At 44.4% G+C, this 13,660-nt stretch overlaps 1 long non-coding RNA gene across 1 annotated transcript; it reads right to left on the reverse strand.

Moving 5' to 3' along the window:
• Positions 1-624: 624 nt before the first annotated feature.
• Positions 625-11,301, reverse strand: LOC110328743. Its single transcript, XR_002380876.1, has 3 exons — positions 11,090-11,301; positions 5,107-5,281; positions 625-1,433 (listed from the first exon to the last, which is right to left on the reverse strand). It is a non-coding gene; the product is annotated as an uncharacterized LOC110328743 (long non-coding RNA).
• Positions 11,302-13,660: the final 2,359 nt, after the last annotated feature.

The following is a 13,660-nucleotide window of genomic DNA, read 5'->3' on the forward strand; positions in this document are numbered from 1 at the left end:
CTCGAGGTACTGTTTGGAGAACACATGTAAGATGTTAGAAACCACAACATCCTACACCTGTAGCAACATCAGCCACAGATGTGTGTGCACACTCAAGCCCATTTTAGACTCAAGTGCATAGTGGTTCTAAGAAACAAAGCCAGGCTGATTGACTGTGTGAGGGCTTTCACAGCAGATGACAGACCCGGCAAAACCACATGCATTACAACTGGGTTGCCTCTGGAGCAAAGAGAAGGCTTCATCTTTAAGGGTTACCCTAACCCAAGCCAAGGTCATCAACTGACTTTCTGGCCAGTGCTTGGTCCAGGAGAGTCTGCTTGCTCATTCAAAATGAACAGAAAGCCCAAATGAGCCATAGAATGAATGCAGGCAAACAGCAGCCCATCCCTACTCCCTCCTACCTCCCACTCCCCCACCTCTTCTCCCCCATCTTCTTACTCATTACTGTCTGAGAGTGGCACCTTTTGCCTCTGAATTAGTTCCATGAGAAACAAATTTTAATTCTATTAGCTTTAACTCCCTCCCAGTGGGCATCTGTTAGAAGTGGACCCAGACCTCAGGAGGGGAGCCAGAGTTTGGTCAGGCAACAGGAAACTTTCCATTGACGGGTCTGAGTGCCTTATCAACAGTTTTTATCTTTATTAGCTTCCTATTTAAACCCCAGCCATAAACACCACAACCATGAACAGTTTCACTGTTCAGAATATATGAACGTTCTCAAAATTGATGGCTATCTACAGTTTTGGGCCAGATCCAAGGCCGTAAACTCCTGTGTGTTATAAGAACCAGAAGAGGCAGGGAGGCTGCGCGCTGCGGGAGTGTTATATAGCACTTCAGGAAGAATTATAGTTGGGGACTTTTTTCCTCCCACTTTTACTTTGCATTGATTTCCAGGGTCTTTCTGTTGAAGATGTCTATGAGACAGGGACATGGACAACGCTTGCTTGGCGAGAGAGAGACACTAAAAGCTGTCCCATTCGTTTTGGTCCCGGAGGGTCTCTCACTACCAGGGCTGTGGGACAATTAGCTTCTGAAATGGCATGTTATCCATTCTGTTCATAGGGTTTGAGAGGCCCACATATCTTCTTTGAAATGCACAAAGTGATAAATAAATCAAGGTGACTTTTGCCCATGAGGTTAAGGGGGAGCCTCTTCAATTACCCTGTCTATAGGGTTATATACTGCTTGGTAACAATTCACCCTCACACTGAACTTAAAACAACAAACGTTCATTATCATGCAGTTTCTATGGGGCAAACGTTCAGGAGTGATCTATCAGGTTGGCTAGGCTTCAAGCACTGGCCAGGGCATGTTCTTCTAAGATAACTCCCATGCCTGCTGTCAAGAGCTTGCAGTTTCTTGGGACATGGGCACTATCCTTACCTTCCTCGGTGTGTATGACATAAAGACTGGCCTCTTCCGAAGCGAATGAACTAAAAGCAAGCAAGCAGAAGCCACTGGGTCTTTTATAACCTCATCTGGGGAGTTGCATATTGCTACTTCTATAATATCCTAATTATTTATAGAATTCAGCTATATACCACAGTGAACAACATGAAGGCCAGGAAGAGTGACTCACCAGGAGCAATCTAAGGTTGGCGACCACAAATCAGAACAATACTGATGGTGACGGTGAACAGAAAGTGGTTATGAAGTGTGGCTTTGAGATCTGCATGGGTTTGAATATTTCCTTATTTTCCCTCCACACAGGTTGATGCCTATTATCTGTCCGAGATCATGAAGAATTGGCATGAAATACCTACTCTTCTGAAGAGTGGTGAGCCCAGACTTGGTGTGTACCACCTAGTTGTCTGAGTCTATGTTTCTTTTTCTTTCTTTCTTTCTTTCTTTCTTTCTTTCTTTCTTTCTTTCTTTCTTTTTTTTTTAGATTTATTTATTATTATATGTAAGTACACTTTAGCTGTCCTCAGGCACACCAGAAGAGGGCGTCAGATCTCATTACGGATGGTTGTAAGCCACCATGTGGTTGCTGGGATTTGAACTCATGACCTTCAGAAGAGCAGTCAGTGCTCTTAACCACTGAGCCACCTCTCCAGTCTGAGTCTATGTTTCTTGCACGAGGAAAATAATAGAGCTACTTCATGGACTTCTTGTAGCAGCAAACCAAAAAGCCACATAACAGAACGTAAGTACCCAGACAAAGGTAAGCATTTTGTTTTTTAATAAATTGTGCTTGCTTTCACTGTTGATGTCAGCTTGAGAGATGATCATAACCCTGACCCTCACCTAACCCAACATTTAGATGTTGGTCAGTTTCAGGGTGACTAATGCAGCGGTTTGGGCCACCAGTGAGTGCTCAGCTTCTTCTCATTGTTCTTCTCTGCCATCCTTTGCATTCTCCCCTCGGGGTCAGAAGATAGTTGCAGCAATTGGAGCATAAGTCCTCACATGCATTACTACAGCCAAAGTTCTGTGTGTGTGTCTGTGCATATGTATGTATGTGTTTCTGTGTATGTGTCTGTATATACGTATATGTGTATATATATATATATATATATATATATATGTCTGGGTGTATGTCTGTGTATAAGTGTGTGTGTATGGGTGAATGTATGTATATGTATGTGTGTGGCTGTGTATTTGTGTGTATGGGTGTGTGTGTGGCTGTGTGTATGTATAGGTGTATGTGTGTGTTTATGTATATATGTATGGTGTGTGTGTGTGTATGTGTGTGTGTGAGACTTTAAATGAGAATGGCAACCCAGCAATATATTACAGGGCATAAGGGTGAAAAATTTGTATGTGTGAAAAACCTCCTTTTTTCTGTCTGTCACTTAGGGGACAGTTTAGCTGGATATAGAATTCTAGATTAGAAAGAATGTTTACCATAATACTGTAAAGCTGTTGCTCTATTGTGCTTTTATTCCTAGTGACTTTTTTTAGAAGTAATGTAATTATGATTTATGGTTTTGGTATGGTAGTTAAGATGTCTTCTTAGAAGTGTTTTTGAGGTTTGATGTATTCGTGAGTTCCTGAAATTTTATGATACTGTGTTGGGTAAGCCCTTTCTCATTCTTAGTGTTGGGCACTTAATTTGTTTATATAGGCTAGGAATACTTCCTAGGAAATCAGTAAATTCTGGGGCATTTTTGTATTGTTTCTTTGAAAAACAAATTATACTCTGTGTGTTCTACCTAGAATTTAGTCAATCACTGTATCTCTTGTATTGATCTCCAAGCTTTTATTTTTTGCTTTCTATTTTTGTTATTTCCTTAAATATTTCTCAACTTCACATTTCCTCTCTCACTGAACTCCTTTCCAGTTAGTACTTTTTGTTTTGTTTTGTTTTGCTTTTTGTTTTTTCAGACAGGGTTTCTCTGTATAGTCCTGGCTGACCTGGAGCTCACTTTGTAGACCAGGCTGGCCTCAAACTCAGAAATCCGCCTGCCTCTGCCTCCTGAGTGCTGGGATTAAAGGAGTGCGCCACCACGCTCCAGTTAGTACTTTTAATTTCTAAAGTTTCTTTCTTTTCTTTATAAAGCCTCTTTTTGGGGGGGGGAGCATTCCTTTCTTAATTTGTCAAAAATATACCTTTCTTCATCTCCCCAAAGATTTGACTATTTTATGTTGTATTTATTTATTTATTTATTCCCCAGATTCTTATCTTTCTATATGAACTTTTGTCTTTTGTTAATGTTTTTTTCTTAAAATATCTGCTGGTTCTACATTTTCTTATATTAAAGTAAAATATGTACTTTTTCCAGTTCACTCACTACCTGTCAATCGTGAGCAGAAAGGAATGACCTAAAGCTCCCATTATAACATCATATCCAGATGAAATTGAGAGCAATCATTGCCAATATTTATTAAGTTCATATTCTTTGATTTAATGCTGATAACTGTAATACAGGCCACAGCAGAGGAAACTGAGGTTTACAGTATTACATAACCGATCCAGGACCATATAGCCATATCCAGCCTATCTATAGATCCAGGACAGTAGAGCCAACGTGTAGTGAATGTGAATTATTAGTTACAAGGCTGTACTTCCTCTTAGTAGATGAACTTGTCCTTAGCATTGGCCATAATTTATTCTTTCTGTCTCTCTCTCAATATTCTCAGTTCTAGAAGAAATAATTTAGAAGCAATTTGTAACAAGGCAGAAACTGGCAGGGGGGATGTACGTTCTTCCCTAAATACCACTTAACAGAATTAAAAATTAGTATTCAATTATTTGATGTGCATGAGTGTTTTTCAGGCAAGTATGTCTGTGCAGCATGTGCTTGCAGTGCCTGCAGAATCCAGAAAGCTTCAGATCCCCTGGAACTGGAGTTAGAGATGGTTGTGAGCTTCCACATAGGTGCTGGGAGTTGAACCAGGGTCCTATGGAAGAACAGGGATCCATCTCTCTAGTCCCAATACTTACTAGAATTTTAAAGGGGACCATGTTGATTCAAATGAGCTGTGGAATCCACAAAGTTAGCACTCCTTCATCTGATGCTATGCTGTGAGACAACAGTATTACCTTGATCATTGTCCCTTGGGAGCTTAAATGTCAACTGAAGAGATTGTTCACTGGATGCTGCATGCAGTTCTTCTCAGGCCCCCTGAGCTCCACATATTAAAAAAAAATAGTGTGCCTCCCAGCCTGTTAGTACTATTGGAAAGAAGTGGAGCTTTGGGGAGGTGGGGTCATTGGGGTGAATCCTTGAAGGGGATTATGGAAACAGAAGCCCTACCTAATTTTCTTTACTCCCAGCTACTGCAGGGTGAGCATTTTCTTCAGTGTGAGGCTCTGTTGTGACATTCTGCTCTGCTACAGGGCACAGCCACACCAAGACCAAATAAACTTACTATCTCCTTTCTAAGCTATCTTGGGACTTGATGAGAGTAACATGCAGAAAGATAATTATCATGTGCTATAGTTCACTCTTGGAGATATTAGCTCCTTAAAGGTGTGGCAACTTGAAATCACCACTTGCCCTTGTAGGTGCACTAAGATTTCAGGGCGAGGTTTGGGCTCAGAGAAGGAAGCCGTCTTTATAAAGGGGAGCAGATCCCATAGGATGGGTTGGGGTCGTGTGCCAATGCAATCTAGACAAGGGAACGAGGAGTAAGGGCAGGGTCCTAAGAGAGGGGACAGACCTGTCACTAGGAGAGGAGAGCTGGCCTCCACTGTTAGAAGGTCTTGGAGCAAGGGCATGGATGGCACAGGAAGCAGTAAACAGTCACATCGGTTCCTTCCAACAGTCTGCAAGGCTCCAGGAAGAGGGGGCTTCGTTCTTATTTTCAGAGAACTGCTCTGATTTTTCTCCAAGTGCTTCAAAATGAAAGTGTTTGCTTTTAACACATTTGAAAAAATATAGATACAATATAAATATGTATTATATAATAATCAATATTTATATAAATAATATAAATCAATGCATGAAGGATTATCAACTTTAAAGTGAGTCATTTTTTTTTTCTCTTGAGCAGAATTCCTCGTTTTTTTAAAGAGCAACAAGACAGCTGTCAGCACTGGGAGAGTCAGAGCTAACTAGGAGGCACCAGGACTACTTTTATTCAAAACACATATCAAATCCTATTTCAACTTATCTTTGGCTTTCAAACCTTCCCCCAAGATTATAACTGTCTCCTCTGGGCTTTCTCCTTCTAGAAGATCGCCTCTGAAAGAAGCCAAGAGTTCCCTGCTTCAGTCCGGCACACATTAATGGATAGAATCCCTGAACCTCTGTAGCTAGGTGGCCCTAGGAATACAAATTTAAGTCCCAAATATAGTGAGGCCTGGAAAAAGACTATACAACTCTATAAAGACCTAGAAGGTATGTGGAGTCTACAACCCAGACAAGCTCTCATGCATGCCTTGCCTTTCAGGGATGTTGAAGTGCAGTCTGAGTAATTTGCCACATTAGGACAGATGCATTTCTCACACAGAACAGGCTTGCCTGATCCAGGCTGGTTCCCTTTGAAGATAAAGACTGGCAGAGGAGGGTGGACCCACAAGATCTTCAACTTTCCTGGGTTCCTGAGCCTGGCTAGTTGGGGACCAAGGACACTAGTCCCCTCCACACGCGTGCAAGAGCCTCGCGAGCTGCCCGGCATTCATTTTCCACTCGGGTGCTTGGCTGAAGAGCTGCTTGGCTGGCTGGGGTGTAAACCCAACCTGACGTGGGCTCATTAATTTGTCAGCGACTGGAAAGCTGGGGCATAGCGACACAGCCGGGAGGCCTTTGTGGGCCCGGGGTCAGGTCAGAGGGCAACCGAAACATGGCTGAACCCTGCACGCGGCTTCTCCCGGGGCTGGAGCCCCGTCCTCCTACCGCATTACCCCCAGCGCGTCTTCCGGAGCCCAGGAACCCGCGACCTCGCCGCCGGGTGCCTCCTCCTCACCCGGTTCCTAGCCTTAGCCCGACCGTGGTCGCCTGCTGCTTCCGAGGTGAAGCCTCTGGGATGGAGCACGGATGTGAGGATGCGCACATTCAGGATGCGGTGACCACAGGTGCCCTCCTCGGTGTCCTCTGGGGCTCTGGGGAGGCTTCTTAGGATGCAGAGCATCCCAGGATCTGGGTTACCTTGGGGTTTGAAGCCTATCGCACGGTCTCTAACACATGCCTGTATCTAGATAGCCGGCAGCAGACTGAGAGCTAGGGGCCTGTTCAGTGTTTTAGAAGCGGCTCTAGCATAGATTAATTTTTAGCAATTTTCGCAAGAGCAAGCGGCCTCCTTCTGAGCCTTTAGGTGACTCTTGTGACATTTAGCAGCAAAGAAAACTATTTCCTCCTCCATTCAGAGCTAACCACGTGTAATTAGCCCAGAAGTCTGTTGTATTTTGGGTAACTGTTTGCGATATCCCATCTGTTTTCATCTTGGGGTTCAAACGAGTCTCTGTTTACCCTTCTGCTGGGGAAATTGGTTTACATGCGCGGCAATTTCGGTGGACACCGAGGTATTCCCTTGAACTAATGCTGCGGTCCGACAGACTTTGTACTGCTAATGACCCTCCATTACATCTGTCAGGAGACGTTTACACAGCTTCACGGTGGGTCTCTTAAAGGAAATTAAGACCTTAGGTTTATCATAACTATTTGTAAACCAATTGGTTTTCGACGATGGCCAGAGAGCAGTAGGGTCACAGAAGGGCAAAGTCTCCACGGACCAGTCATCTCTAAGGCTGACTGGGTGAGGAACCCCAGGAACTGTGGCCTTCAGCCGGACTGACTTGGCCTTTGTGCCCCTTCCCTCTTCCCCCTGTACCGTGAAAGATCCTGGTGCTGTGGTCTGGCTCCTCAAGTGACAGTCCAAGAAAACTCAGGTCCCACGTGCTGCTGACCTGGTGTATTTCAAAGACTAAGAACAGCCCCAGAGCTTAGGTAGTTCAGTAGCCATCCTGTGATCTCTAGACTGCAGGAAATCCATCACTCTCCCAAGAGGCATGTCGCTTGCTCCCAGACTGAGGCCACAGAAAACAGCCAGGTCCAAGAGCCCGCCTGGTGGAAGTGCGGGTGAAAGGTGTTTTTTTGTTTCAGAGTGGGCAGACAGGTCTTGGGGCGATCGATGGCTGCACAGGAGGCTCCTTGCACCCCTGGGCGGTCCTCCTGATTGTGTAATCTGAGAAATTGCTCCCAAAATCATGTTGGATGGCCTGGCTCAGAGGCCTACAATCAGCCCCTGGCAAGTGTGCAAATGCTGATTATGCAGGTTTCACCTCGTCCACCCCCTCGGTGACAAGGCTGGCTTGTCTCACTGCTGGGCTTATCCTGGCATGGGAGAGCAGACGCTGAGGAGGAGGTTAGTAAAGGGTGTTAACTAGGGGCCCCAAGGACTGGAAACAGAAAATGGAAATGAAACCGTCGATATCTGTGCCCGAAGCTTCTGTACAGTTCATTGTCTCTGGATCCTGGTAGAAACGAGCCATTCTTTCTGACAGCTTGATCCTGCCTTCTTACTCTTGAGGAGAAAAGGAGGGGAACAAAACCCAAATGAGTAACTCATGGTACCAAAAGGCCCGGGGCTGCCTGGATGAAAAGGCAGAAACCCAGAGAGGTGGCTCAGTGCATAAAGGAGCTCGCTGCTCACACTAGGTAACCAGGTAACTAGGTAAGCAAGTAACCAGGTAACTAGGTAACTAGGTAAGCAGGTAAGCAGGTAAGCAGGTTCCAGCCCAGGGACCCAGGTGGAAGGAGAGAAGGCTGAGAAAAGATGTTATCTGCTTCCCACATGGGCGCCACACATAATGAGTGTTTTAAATATTAAAAAAAAATTAGATACAGTGCAAGACCCCCTCCAGTGAGACCCCTGACAGCTTGCTGAGAAACTCATTTGCTTAGCACTGTATACCCAACAATGAAGATGTGTGCTCTGCTCCATAGGACTCTCTCACTTGCTTGGAGAGAAAGGGCTTGGGACATTTGTTGCAATAGGCAGGACCTCCATGCTATTACCATGGAAGCAAGTGAGGACGCTTCAGGTTGCTCACCCTGTAGACATACATGAAGAAAGGCACAGCTCTAAAAGGTGGTTTTCAGGTCATGAATGAGAGGAGCTAGCCGGGAGATGGGAAAGCCAGGGGGACCGGATTAGCCCTTGCTTTACCCCTACCTGTGCTCCTGCACTGAGCAACAGAATACACCTGAGCTTACCCTGTGTTGTTGGGGAGCCAATTTTCTGGCTGTAGACCCAGCTCCCTGACTTGCTATTTGTGTCAACACTATACACACATGGAATCTACGGTAGATATATTAACTGGATTATGAGCTAAAGTGTCACACAACCCCCCTCACCCCCTTTAGAACTTTGACAATTGTTCTAGACAGACAACCCCCAAAAGGACGGCTTCCACCACAGGATGAATCTAACGGGCTTAATTGCCTGTGAGTAATTTTCAGGGAGTGTTTGAAAATTGGTATGTGATTAGCAATAACTACTGCAGAGCACTGGCTGCATTTCTGATCAATTCAGAGAGTGTTTTTACCCAGTCTGTGTTTGAAAGGAAATAATTCTTTTGCTTGAAAGACAAAATTTTTAATGCTGTACTGCAAGCAGTTTGACTGAGTTGCAAACAAATTGGGAAACATTTTCTGTTTTAATTTACACACATATACTCACTACCCCCTACCCCCTCTCACACACATACATGCACTCCCCCACTTATACCATTATGTACTCCTCACACATACACTCACAACCACTCACATACTCACACACACACACTACCCCTCTTGTACACTCTCATACACTACCCTCTACATGCATACACACACTCCCCCCACTTACACACACATACTCACATACACTCACACACATATACATACTCTCTCCCACTTACACACTCACACACATTCCCCTCCACATGCACACACACTCCCCCACTTACACACTCCTTACATACACACATACACATATATAGACACACACATTCCCCCCCACTTGCACACATATATGCATACTCACACATACACTCTCACACACACATATAGACACACATTCCCCCCACTTGCACACACACGCACGCACACACACACACACACACACACACACACACACACACTTTCTTACTTGACCATGAGATCACACACAAAGAGAAAGCCGTGTCCTATAAATGCTCATACTCTTATCAGCTCTAGAGGTGGCAAATGCTTGATTTCTGAACACATTTTCATAAGACATTGCTCTGGGAGGGGTCTCCATCCCTCAGTAATGTGGACTATGTGTACAACTCAAATGGCCTGTTTGTTTCACCAGCTCAAAGCCAGCTAGTTCAAGTCCAATTGATTTGAGTTCATCTTGTCGTCCCCAAGGCCTATAAGGGTGAACAACCATAAATATCATAGTCCTGTGCAATGAGACCACCCAAGGCCAAAGACAGAATCACTGTTGGGGTAGCCTGGATTAACCAAGATATGAAGGCTTGATACATCTGTATTTGCCTCCCATTCCTCTTCCTCTCCATCTGAGAGTCAAAAATCCTCCTTCCTATAAGACACTTGAAGCAAAGCACACACATTTAAAACTTCTGCATTAGAGTAGAACTCCGGTTATAGCCCATCCCACTGCTCCCATGGGATGGTACTTGGAAAGTTTTCATTCAAAAATGAAACAAACAAAATGGCAATTTTTGTCTGTCTATTTATTTATTTATTTATTTATTTATTTATTTATTTATTTATTTATTTATTTATGAGAGAATCATGTTAGGTAGCTCAGACTGTCTTTGAGCATCTGATCCTTATGTCTCAGCCTCCCAAGTACCAGGACTGTAGACACGTAACACCACACCTGGCTTCCCTTAATGAAATTCTTAAGCACTTAATTTACATTTCTTCCATGTGTGTATTCACTAGTTGGTTGAAAGTTTTCCAGCACACAAAATATCTGGCCATCAGTTTCTCCCTTCTGGAAGCTTCTTTTATGTGTTTTCCGGAATGACCAATTCCGGAATCTAGGATTGAGTTTATGGGCGAGTTGAGTGACACCTGTAATTGGAGAGGTCAGAGCTCGGCAGTCGGTGGATGATGCAGACAGGAGATAGATGAAGAGAGACTGATCCAGAATGTCTTGGCAGATTCTAGCCTTTTCCTCTAATACACAGTGAGCCCTTGGAGAAGAGAAAGTGACTCTGACCTCTGATTCAGTGAAATGACAATTACACACAATAGAGACAGGACATCATAGTGTACACCATGCATGTGCTGATGTTTTTGACTGTTTCTTCCTGCTAGATGTAGAGGTGAACTATAAGAGTTGCCATTTATCATTATCACATTTTGTATAGTCATGTTTTAATCCCCAAATACACAGCACCTCTGTGTTCTATGGACTGGGTTCTAGGGATATAAAATTCATTTTAGATTCTGATTAGCTTTCAAGTTGTATTTTAGCTAAGTTAGCTTAATCTTACTTGCAAGCTATGTTTTTATGTTATTTATTTAGGGTATTTATAAAACACTCCAGTCACTTTAATAGTCACCTGTGGGTGCATGGAAAGTGGCTCAGAAAAGTTTCCAAAATATGGCATCACCCCTGTAGCCAACCATTACAGAAGCAAGAAAAACAAACACACACACACACACACACACACACACACACACACACACACAAAAACAGCCTAGGACATTCCTTAACTAACCTGGGGAGAATAAACCAAGAAGTCATGTCTTTCACCATGCAGGCAGGTCAGCTAATGAGGATCCTCAGGCAGACCCAGGAATGATGCCCTATGGAGACAGGTCTCTTCTGGAGCATTCTTTTGCCTCCAGCTCCCCAGCAAGGCAGGTTAGAAGGATGGAGGAGTAGGTTAATCTCACTGAAGGAAGTGAAAGGAAGAGGGGGGAGTAGAGTGTGTGTCCCAGGTAATCAAGGGGCTCCAAGTCCTGTGAATAACCCATCAAGAGCCACGTGTTTCAGCTCATCCCCCTTCTTGCTCTACAAGTAGAGGGGAGAGATATTTTTAAGTTGTTATTTGTAAACGGCTGTAAGAGAGGTTAGTCTTTTGTGTTGTGGCATTGCTATCTAGATTTTGAGTCCTAGCTGTGACTTTAAGTGATTGAAGTTTTGGGCAAGTTGGTTCGCTTTCCCTGAGTCTGAAGTGTTCTTCCCACAAAAGCGTTCCTCTCCCCTAGTGTTTACATGGGTATGCATGGAAACACAGTCTTCATCAACTGTAACTCAAGCTGAAGAAAAGGCCAAGCAACCCTGAGAAGAATGGGTGGCCCAGTGCAGGAACACTCAGATACATGCTTAGTCACTTGCCTAGCATTAGATCATGTGTCATGGGGCAGAAGAAAAGGCTGGGAGGGACATAGGTTAGGTTCATCTGGCTTTTGCCGGGCATGTTGGAGCATGGTTTTGAGAGGGGGTTTTAAGGCCTTCTTGCTTGCCTGGACTTTTTTCCCAGTGACCTGTACAAAATCTTGGGGCTCAGCACCCCCTAACATTACATGATTTGCAACACTACAGTGAAGAATAGATGGATAAGCACGTGCAAAGAATTTGGGTCACTGCTCACTAGCATGAATAACTGATGAGTCAGAAGGGCAGAAGATCCGACTGAAGTGCCCGATGACCAGAGTCTGCTTTCATCGCTGTGTGACCATGGGAAGTCCCCAAACCTCTATGATAATGATGCTTCCTGCCTCTCTGCCTGACAGCGGTGGTTGGTTAAATGGACTGTCTCTGTTACTCAGCACATACTTGCTTTTTGTTTGTTCATTGAGATGGGGTCTTGCTATCTGATAGGCTTTTTGAGATGAGGTCTCAATCCTGCATTGTCACTCCTGATTGGCCTTGAACTTGAGATCTTCCTGACTCAGCCTCCTTTGTGCTGGGATTTATAGTGTGCACTACCACAGCTGGCCTCAGGCATCCTATTGGTCTTATTGTTTTTAGTATTTACAGCTTACCCCACAGCTAACCCGAAGGAGAGGAATGGACATTCTGGGAAGTCTTTTTATGGTCTGTCTCTGTGTGACTCTTACCTGGCCATGCCTAAGTTGTCTTTAGAGATATGTCTTTGGAGGAGAAATGAGCGTGGCTTACTGGCCTTCTAGCAGGCAGCCATACATACCTCGCTCCTCCATCTTTCCCAGAACTGGTCACCACCTGTAGTTCCCCTTTGTGCTTCCTCTTCCTTCTAAGCCTGCCGGTGGACTTGCTGTGGCTGCTGTTGGCCTCGGTGGCAGAGAGAGGACAGAATCCGTAGAGATAGATAGTTCCTGGCTTTTAACTTTCATAAATCAAAAGGAAATGAGAAATAGAATTCATGGGGCTGGAGAGATGGATCAATGGTTAGCAACACTTTCATTCCTTGCAGTGGGCCCAAGTTCTATTCCCAGTACCCACACGGCCTCTCACAGCTGTCTAAAACTCTGTTTCTAGGGCATCTGGCACTTGCTGAGGCCTCCCTCAAATGACAGGCATGCTCATGGTGCATTTACATACATGCAGGCAAAACACTCCCACATACATATAAAATAAAGAACAAGCGAGCAAGAGAAAGAGAGAGAAAGAAGAAAATCGGAGTATAAAACATTAAGTTTTTAATTAATCAAATAATATTGAATCCACAGAGCTAGAGCGGAATCACTACCGTTTTAAGAGACAGGAAATAAGTATTTTTCCAAAACGTTGCAGAGAGGAGTACCCTTAAACACACCCCTTTCATCAGTCCATGACTAAGGCCATGGCACCCCCTCCCCCCACGGCTGGGCAGAGCGGAGAGAGGGGGGGGGCAAACTGCTTCAAGCTAAGCCCCAGATCCCCAGATTGCAAGGCCTTTAATTTATACCTCTCTGTAGCTTTGCTATTGACATTTATTAGCCGAGAGTGTGGCTGCCAACACCAGTTTGGAGTAGATTGTGGTAAAACCAGATTTCCTCTTTACACATTCTAATCAGTGCGGAAGGACTGTTTTTATTGAAACCGTATCTCAGCTCGAGCCTCCCCATACACGCAGACACACATGTACAGAGTTTAAATTGTATTTATGGTTGGTAAATGTTCTAATTATGGGGCTGCGTGTGTTCAGAGAGGAAAATTAAATCAGTGAGCATAGGAGGTCATGCCGCCCTTCCGCTCTGGCTTGGGCTCCTTATGGTTTTAGGCTTTGAGAAATCAGTGCCGTGAAATGGCGGGTGACAGGCCAGGCAGACATTTGTCTCCTGGCTGATTTACAATGTTATCTGCAGATTGTTTTTCTTTT

The sequence above is a fragment of the Mus pahari genome, chromosome 11 (genome assembly GCF_900095145.1).
Source record: "Mus pahari chromosome 11, PAHARI_EIJ_v1.1, whole genome shotgun sequence".
Taxonomy (NCBI): Eukaryota; Metazoa; Chordata; class Mammalia; order Rodentia; family Muridae; genus Mus; species Mus pahari.